This window comes from Phascolarctos cinereus, unplaced genomic scaffold (genome assembly GCF_003287225.1).
Source record: "Phascolarctos cinereus isolate Bilbo 61053 unplaced genomic scaffold, phaCin_HiC Scaffold_3;HRSCAF=262, whole genome shotgun sequence".
In the NCBI taxonomy this organism is placed as follows: Eukaryota; Metazoa; Chordata; class Mammalia; order Diprotodontia; family Phascolarctidae; genus Phascolarctos; species Phascolarctos cinereus.
This window is the reverse complement of record NW_027555736.1, coordinates 184,459,497-184,469,163: the sequence shown is the minus strand read 5'-3', so window position 1 is coordinate 184,469,163 and position 9,667 is coordinate 184,459,497.

Genomic DNA, 9,667 nt, shown 5'->3' with positions numbered 1-9,667 from the left:
CAGGAAAGAGTCTGCTATTCTTGGTAATGGAGGTGAGGAGGGAGAAATGTATTTTGGTGTATTTTGGCTGAATCTTTTAGCTCTTCAAAATGAAGAGAACCAATTTTTCCTTCAGTGCTGGGTGAGAGCTGCTTCATGTGGAGGATAATGGGAAAGGAAGGCTATTCCTAGAATGAACTGTCCCAAATCTTCTGGGGATGGACTGTTGCCTATACAGTCAGACCCAATGGATGTGTTCATTGGTTTTGCTTAATTGCTTTGTTTCTCTTTCTTTCTATATCTTTGTTACCCCGGATGTGGAGGGAGTGGGGGTAAGGGGGCTCAGTGAGAAGGAGAGAGGAGGGGGTTATGTTAAAAAATTAACTAAACTTGATTTATTATTTTGCCGATTTATATATTTTGAAAGTTAATATATTAAAATTAGTATTAATTTAAAATGAATCATTAAATTCATTTTAAAATTAATACATTGAAATTAATATTAAGTTTTTTAAATTAAGTCATGTTAAAATTCTTAATTTTAATTAATAAATGGGATTGGATTATACTTGTGATTTTACTATACATAGAAAATTATATCGTATAGAGAACTCATTATGAAGAAACTCCCTCTAACAATGCAGATTTGCAATTCTTTGCAGTTTAGAGCTGCCTGGGAGCACTTAGAGGTGAAAATGACTTGCCCCAGGTCACACAGCCATTATATATCAGTGAACTGATTTGAACTCCCCTCTTCCTTACTCTATCCACTATGCCGTGCTCTTACTAAGAGAACATACGTATTTGATCAAAATGTGGATCAATAAAAATCAGATACGACAAAAAAGAGCATCCCAATAACTCCTTAACCAAGGGGTAGGGGGGAACAGCAGCTTGATTTGGTACTTCACATGCTAGGTGTAGAATCCAGGAAGACACGGATTCAAATCCCTCCTCTGAATATTTATTAATTGTGTGACTATGTGTAAGTCATTTCACTTCTCTAAGTCTCAGTAGTTGTACATCTCAAACAAAATAACGTATGGAAAGCATTTTGTATATTTTAAAGGGCTATGTAGTTGTTCAGTCATGCTGGACACTTGGGGACCTCATTTGGGGTTTTCTTGGCAAAGATACTGGAGTGGTTTGCCCTTCCCTTTTCCAGTTCACTTTATAACTGAGGCAAACAGGGTGAAGTGACTTACCCAGGGTCATATAGCTAGAAAGTGTCTATGGTCAGATTTGAACTCAGAAAGAAGAGTCATTCTGACTCTAGACCAGGCACTGTATCTACGGCACCACCTAGCTGTCCCTTAAAGTGCTGCACAAATGTCAATTATTGTTGCCTAGGCACAGGTCTCAAAGTCAGGCTGAGGGCTAGTGAGAACAGAAGTAGAAACTGAAAATGTGGCACTCGCCCGTGGTGCTGCGTTGCTTCCTGCCATCTGATGCAATATTCCTGTAGCCCAGCTGCTGGGTGGAGTTTTATAAGCAGAGAAATATTCAAAATTTATTTGAAAAGACTGTCTCAGGGCCTCTGCCATTTGGGCCTTCTGGGGAACGGGAGCAACTTTTTGACCTCTTTGAGGCTAAGAGCACGTGTGTATATTCTCCCATCTTAAAGAGGGGAAAACTGGGACCAGCCCAGCAAACATATGGCACAATCAGGTTAAAGGTGAAGTGTTAGCTAGGCCTCTGACCTCCATCAGCCTGGAGGCTGAGCATATATTTGTGTTTGCCCATGTTCAACAGCTTCCCAATATATGGAGAGGGGGAATCCTAGGAAACTCAAGCTGGGAGGGAGCTTGGAAATCACGTACTATGTGATCTTAGCCTGGGGTCCAGCAACTTGTTTTCTTTTTAAATAATATTTTGATAACTATATTTTGATATGATTGGTTTCTTTTGTATTTAAATGTATTTTATTTTATATATCTAAAAACAATATTCTGAAAAGGGGTCCAAAGGCTTCACCAGACTACCCACAGGGTCCATTGCAAAAAAAAAAAAAGCCTAAGAAGCCTATTTATAAATGAGGATGACCAAAGAAATTGAATGACTTATCTGGGAAAGAGTGCTAGATTTGGGGTCAGAGGTTATTGTTCAGCCATGCCTGACTCTTTCCAACCCCATTTGGAGTTTTCTTGGCAAAGATACTGGAGTAGTTATGCCATTTCCTTCTCCAGCTCATTTGACAGATGAGGACATTGAGGCAAACAGGGTGAAGTGACTTGCCCAGGGTCACACAGTTAGGAAGTGTTTGAGGCCAGATTTGAGGCCAGTATTCTATCCACTGTGTCAACTAGCTTGGGAGGGAGGAACTGGATTCAAATCCCATCCTTGCTACTTACTCCCTGTGTAACCTTGGATACATTCAACTTACATCTTTGAGCTTCAGTTTCAGGGATGCTGGAGCTAGCTGGAACAATTCCCAAAAGCCAATTGTTAAATTTCCAGGGAGAGCATTTATAGATCAGATATTGGCAAATGCTACAAGTCAGGGCTTGAATTACTGTTTTGCTAATGGGGTGGAATTAAGAAGGTGATGGAGAAAATGTTAATAATGCAGATTAAACTTAAAAGGGTATTCTGTGTACTTTTGTGGGGGTCTTGGAAAACTAGTTGTTAAACATTCACCAGTACACCCCAGCTCAGTTTCCCCCCCTGTAAAGGAAGGTGGTTTACTAGATGACTTCTAAAGTCTCTGACCAGCTCTCAGTCTCTGATCCTACTATCCTGTGAGGCTAGGCTAATTAGTGGCAACATTAAAACTAGAACTCAGGTTTCCTAACTTTTTACCTACTGATCTTTTAATGATACTATATTGATTAGCCGTGAACACACTTTCCCCAAGGATGATTTTAGGGAGCAGTTTTCTAGAGGTGAAGTCCCAGTCTTCCAAAGCAGCAATCATACCTAGTGGTCAGAGTGTCTAAGTGTGGGATGAGGCAATAGTCTCTTTCTCTTCTTCTGTAGAGGACAAGCTGTTTGAAAATCAGTGAAGGGGCAGCTAAGTGGTGTGGATAGAGTACCAGCCCTGGGATCAGGAGAACTTGAGTTCAAATCCGGCCTTAGACACATGATACTCACTAGCTGTGTGACCCTGGGCAAGTCACTTAACCCCAATTGCCTCACCAAAAGAAAAAAAATCAGCAGAAAGAATGTTGAATTTGAAGTCATGGGGTTTGAGTTCAAATTCTGATGGCCACTCACTACCTTTGTGAACTTGGGCAAATTGTTTACTCTCCCCAGATCCCATCTGTAAAATAAGGGTTTCAGAAACAATTGAAAGAGTACTGAATTTGGAATTTCCTACTCAAGTAGGAATCTTGCCTCTATCACTTAGGACCTTTGTAACCAAGTCATGTGGCCTCTCTGGCTCTATATGTAAAATGAGAGTGTCTAACTGGTCTTGAAAGTCTTTTCCAGCTCTAGATTTTTAATCCCATGATGCTTTGTGAAGTCAGTGTTCCTGTTTAGCCCCTAACCCTCTAGGTAAGTAGCTCCTACAGCACTCACCTTTCTCCCCTTCTCCACCAACCCCTCCTCTTGCTTCTTTCTCAACTTCTGCAGGTAGGAGCTAATGAGCTGGGAATATTATAGTGCTGGGTGGGGTGGTTGTGACCAAGCTTACATAAATCACCTTTCTTATTAGGCATTTGGCCTCCCACTAAGCAACCTAGGACCACAGGAGCATAGAATTTTAGGAACTAGACAGGAGGAGCCTGGTTGATTTCCTTTGCTTGCTGATGTGGGGGGAGGGGAGAGAGAAGGAAGAGAGAGGGGGAGTAGGGAGGGATGGAGGGAGGAGTGGGGTAGAGGGGGGTGGGTAGGGATAGAGGAAGAGGGGAGAGAGGGAGGGGGGTAGGAAGGGATGGAGGGCATCAGAGCAGGGGAGGGAGGAAGAAGAGAGAGAGAGAGAGAGAGAGAGAGAGAGAGAGAGAGAGAGAGAGAGAGCAAGCACTCCCGTACAGAAAGAGGAATGCTAAGCAATAAAGAATCAGGGAAGACTGCGATCAGTTGAGAGGCTTATATTCAAGCTTAGCTGGAATGTTTGCAAATAGCTTCATTGTGAACTGCTTATTAATTCTTATTATTAAGAACTGTTTATTAACTATTTTACACATCATCCCCACTGCGTGCAGCCCAATCAACACTGAGTAGGTTCTTTTCTTTCCAGTGGTCTGTCTTTCCTTCTTGGCCAGTCTGTCTCTGCTATTGTTTCTACCAAAATTGCTTCCATAGCCACTACTCAGCTCCTCTGTTGCCCAGGAAGGGGGAAGATGCCCGCTGTCTTTCACAATCTCACGAAGCCCAGTACCAAAGGAAAAGAGACACATATGGGAGGCAGTGTCCTTCCAGACACATGTTTACTTAGGAAGCCAGGAGCTCCCAGCCTTCACCCTGGGGGAGGGAAGGGTGTCTCCCCATGACCTAGAGACCTGGAAGTTGTCCTTAGGTTTGGAGGCTGGTAGGCAGAAGAAGCCTGAGGGATAGGGATTGTTCCCTTTAGTAGATCCACACAATCCTGGCACAGAAGCCAATTGAGAGTCCTTATGGCTGTCTGACAAGAAGTGGTCCCCTATTCTGAAGTTGGAGGTCTAAGGAAAGGGCCTTTCTGTCATGCAGGCTCACCTTAAGCTTCCATACTGACTGAGCATAGTTCAAGGAGTGGGTAAGGAATTATATTTTAACTCAATCTTTTAGCACTTCATGATGGAAAAAATCAACTTCTTTTCTTGTGTTGGACAAGAGCTGTATCATATTAGAGATAATGGGAGTGGGAGGACAGTTCCAGAATGGACTAAATCTTCTCATTTATTTTTATTACTTCAGATTAATTCATTTACTTAGTCAACAAATATTTACGGAATAAATGGAAAGAACAAAAAAAAAAGAAAAAAGAAAAGAAATGGAATATTGTATAATTTTATCAGTCAAGAAACTTGCTCTTTCTTAGAAAAGAACCAAGAAAATGCACCTCCCTCCCTTCTCTGCAGAGATGGGAGCCTAAGTCGCCTTGTTATTGTGTGTCCTTCCTTCATCCAAGAGGACCAAACTATAACTAATGTTATATATGTACATGTATATCTATACATATATTGTATATTCATCTGTCTAGAGAGAGGGAGAGGGAGAGATGCTGAGGCTACACATAGACATCAGATATCTCTATCTCTATTTATTGCTCCATCTATCTATCTATCTGTCACCTACCATACCATATGCCAAACAATATGCTAGGCTTTTGCTGGGGATCTTTTAAAAGTATAACACATGAAATCTACCCTTACGGAAGAGATTATCTGACTTTAAGATTGTATAAAAGGCAGGCCCCCCTACCTCTTAAGGCAGAATTCTGAGCACAGCTGAGTCTGTCTGGATCCCTGCAATGGAGGGTGTTTTCAACCATTGGGGAGCATATTTAGAAGATGTAAACAGGAATATTTCTTTAATGAATTTTGTAAATGGCTTACTTTGTTGAGAATTCCCTTTCTCCTCCCATTCCTATTGCCCATTACAGAACTGGTCTGCATTTGCTAATGTGGATTGTTCATTCATTCATTTATCCATTCATTCAACAAATACAGGCATCCCTCAAATAATACCTTGCATATAATGTGATGTTTAACCTATGGAGCACAAAAACTTTCTCTTTCTGAACAAGAGCCAATAGCAGGCATTCTGGTACCCAAAGAAAAAGCATCATAAAACAGCCCAGGGTGAGCAGTCAATAGGAGAGGGGTGTGGAGAGAGAAAGAAAACTCTGGGAAAGTCCCTGACCTCTGACCTCAGGACACAAGGCCCCTTGGGTAGAGAAACTGTCTTATGTAGGGGACACAGAGACCCAGGGCCAGGGACACTGGTTCCAGTGGGGGGATACTCTGGAATACCATGAAGCCATTGAATGTTTTTTTATTAGTTTCTCATTTTAATGAATTATTAGTTATATGTTGGTATCTTGGGATAAAGCCCAAGTCTCAAGGCTTAGGACTCTGATCTAAACCAATATTTTATAGGCTTTGGGATAAGGTTCTATGAAATAATTTCTACTTTTATTCCAGGCTATTAACTTTCCAAATTCTCTTTTTAAACCTCTTCTCACCTCCTATCCCTCAATTAAATCCTATCCATCACGTGGATTGGTAAATGGAGTAGTCTTATTTAGAGCAGTAACTAGGGTGGAGCCACTGGGGCTTTGTCCCAGGGCAACAGCATTTAAAAAGCACTGACAATCCTTCTGCAAGGGGAAACAACTTAATTGCTCAAGATCACACAGGAAGTAAAAATTAAAGGGGAGATTTGAACTCATATCCTCTGACTCCTGAGTCTCTGCCCTTTCTGGTCTATCTCCTCTGGTATACCCCTAACATACCCACAGGCTCTGAAAATCAAAAGGAGGGTGCTATTCTGCCCACTTTACAGATAGATCCACTAAGGCACAGAGAGGTTAAAAGCAACCTCATACGGTCACATGGAAAGCCAGAAGCCAAAGAGGGAGTAGTCTTTTGGTACCTAGCTCTTTTTTCCAGACTATTGTATTGCCCCAGGGAGTCTCAAGGCCACTTATCCAGTGGTAAGGGGTCAGATACTCAAGGCTCTCCCTCTCTGACTTCTGATTTTCCCATAAATCAGTTTCCAATCTAAGCCCTCCCTTGAGGTTGAATTACAAACCTCGGTAACCCCAGGGCGGCCTGCCTGGTAATTCCTATTATTCAGCTGTCAGCTGGTTTTTAAAAACCTCCTTTCCTGGTGAGATCCAGTTACTGGGGTTTTAAAGCCGATTCCTTGTGTTAGAGAGAAATCCTATAGCCAGGTGAAACAATGGTAAAGGCTCCCAGCTCATTTCCCCCAATCCTAGTTTAGGGATTTCACAAAGTAGAGGGAGCTTAACTCTTTGCATCCCCTCCTGGGCCTCTGGAGAAGAGGCCACACTGATAGAGCAGGGTTGCCTTTTGCAAGGAGGGAGGTGTGTGAGGGGGACCTTGCCCTCCAAAGCTAGCTTCTCTTAGCAAGGAAAAAAACAAATTGAGGGGTGGAAGGGGGAAAGAGGGAAGGGCCCATCAGGAGATTCTCTAAAATCATTGGCTGTTGCTGCTGTTGTAGCAAGATTGCCTTTTCTCCTAAACCCAGTCAAAAAGCTCTGCGCACATCTGTTACTAGGGGGCTCTTGTCAGTCAAGGAATAGCAACACCCAACCCTTCTAATCCAACAGGGTCCTAAGCACAGCTGGCTCTGCCTAGATCCCTGTAATGGAGGGTATGCTCAACCTTCAGGGAACATATTTAAATGATGTTGATGCAGGGGAAGGAGGGGAGATTTCAGATCCTGTCCCCGGAAAGTCTTTGCCCAAACATCTCTGACTCTGAAGGGCAGACACCCTTTCTACTAATTCTCATAAGGGGACAAGGCCACGCAACCTTGCCTAGGGCATGGGATGTTCTTTAGAACTGCACTGGCAGGAGTGGTCTAGGAAAGAGGTATGTGTGTGGGGGAAAATATCTTGGTAGAAATGTGAACAGAATTTGGTCTGCTCCTATCCCACAGGCATCCCACATCTGGAGCTCTCAGTAGGAATTCTGGCTGTGGTACCCTTGGGTGGTACCAAGTGGTGAAGGGTTGGTGGAGGACTGAACTGCATAGAGATGTCAGCCTAGCGGACAGACCCAGAGAGGAAGTGTGTCCCTCCTATGTCAGTGACAAGAGACAAAGACCTAGTTGCCCTAACCTAGTTATGGCTCTGTTCCAGATTCATACAGAGGACTCCCGACATTTTGATTTGCTTTACAGGGCTGATTTCACTCTAAAAAAATCTAAAAGATATCTAGCAATAAAGCAGGGGCAAAGGAAGTTGGGTAAAATGACCACCTTGCACTCCCTGGAGTTTTCTCTATCACTCTTAACTTGCCCAGCACCTTCCAGAAGCCCACTCCATATTCAGTTTCCTCTAGAGCTATCAGTAGGAAATGTTTTCATTTTGAGCATTACTAACAGGATTAAGCAATTCCTATGAATGTCATCTAGGTAGCTCAGTGTTTAGAGTGTTGGGACTAAAGTCAGGAAGACCTGAGTTCAAATCCAGCTTCAGACACTCTAGGTGTGTGACCCTAGGCATGTCACTTTAGCTTTGTTTGTCTTAATGCACTGGAGAAGGAAATGGCAAGCCACTCCTGTGTCTTTGCCAAGAAAACTCCATGGACGGTATTAACGTGGACCCATGGTACATGGGGTCACAAGAGTGGCTATTAACAGGCAGGAGAGGCAAAGGAAAGCATAAGGAAGAAAGCCTGACTTCAGTGGAAATGTTATGATTTGAAGTCAGAGGACTGGGGTTAGAATCCTGGTTGTGCTGTTTGCTGCCTGTATGACCTTAGACAAGTCACATCACTTTGTCGGATTAGCTATGTGCCTAGCACATAGTAGCCACTTAATAAATGTTTACTAACTGTCTGATCTATAAAATAAAGGAATTGAGATGGATGATTTCTATGGTCCCAGTTCTAAATTCTATGTTTTGTGTGTGTGTGTGTGTGTGTGTGTTTAGGCAATCAGGGGTAAGTGACTTGCCCAGGGTCACATAGCTAGTAAGTATCTAAGGCTGGGTTTGAACTCTGGTCCTCCTGACTCCAGGGCTGGTGTCCTCTCTACTGTACCACTTAGCTGCTCCTAAATCCTATGATCTTAAAGAAAGCAAAAGAGCAAAGGAGAAAGGAAAAAAGGAAGACAAAAAGTCAGTGTGGTAGGGCAGGATGGAAAACACTCAACAAAACTTTGGGTTTTTTTGTTTTGTTTTGCTTTAGGCAATTGGGCTTAAATGACTTGCCCAGGGTCACATCAACAATGACTTTGGCTTTAACTCAGTGTCATCATTTCCTATTACTGTCCTTGAGCAGGAGTTTTTAACCTTTTTTCTGTATGTCACAGACCTTTCTGGCAGTCTGGTAAAGCCTATGGATCTCTTCTTAGAATAATATTTTTAAATGTGTAAAAGAAAATATATGGTATTAAAAAGGAAATATTACTGAAAGATGGTTTTCAAAATATTAAAACAAAACAAAACAAGACCCCAGACCCCAGGTTAAGAACCCCTGCCCAAAAGGTGGATCTGGGTTAGTGGTTTTGTCCCTGAACTATAGAAGCTTAGACTTCTAATGCTGAAATGTACCTTAAGAGTAGTACATCATGTGATATTCTCTCTGCGCAGATATTCAGGACCTCCTTATTTCTCATTGTCCTGGACTTCTGCAATTGCCTCTAGCTTTCAATCCCTGCACTCTCTAATTTATCTTCCACAGAACTGCCCAAGCATAGGTTTAGACCTATAACTCCCCTGCTCAAGAAGCTTCAATGGCTCCCTATTATCTCTAGGACAAAGAACAAATGTCTTTGTGTAAAGCCCTTCACATTCGGACTCCAACCTGTTTTTGCAGACTGATTTTATATTAACTTCCTCAAACACTCGCTCCAGGTCAAGGCAGGCTTACTTAATGCTCTTTATATATAACATTTTCTCACCTACCTTTGTGCCTTTGAGAAAGTTTCCCCTCATGCTTAAATGTCTTCCCACTCACCTCTAAGTCTTGGAGACCCAATCTCCCTCCATCCTTCCAAATCTCAGCACAAGCGTTACCTCCTAGAAGAGGCAGCATTTTCTTTTATTCCCAACTTTAGAGTCCCACCTTTCCCA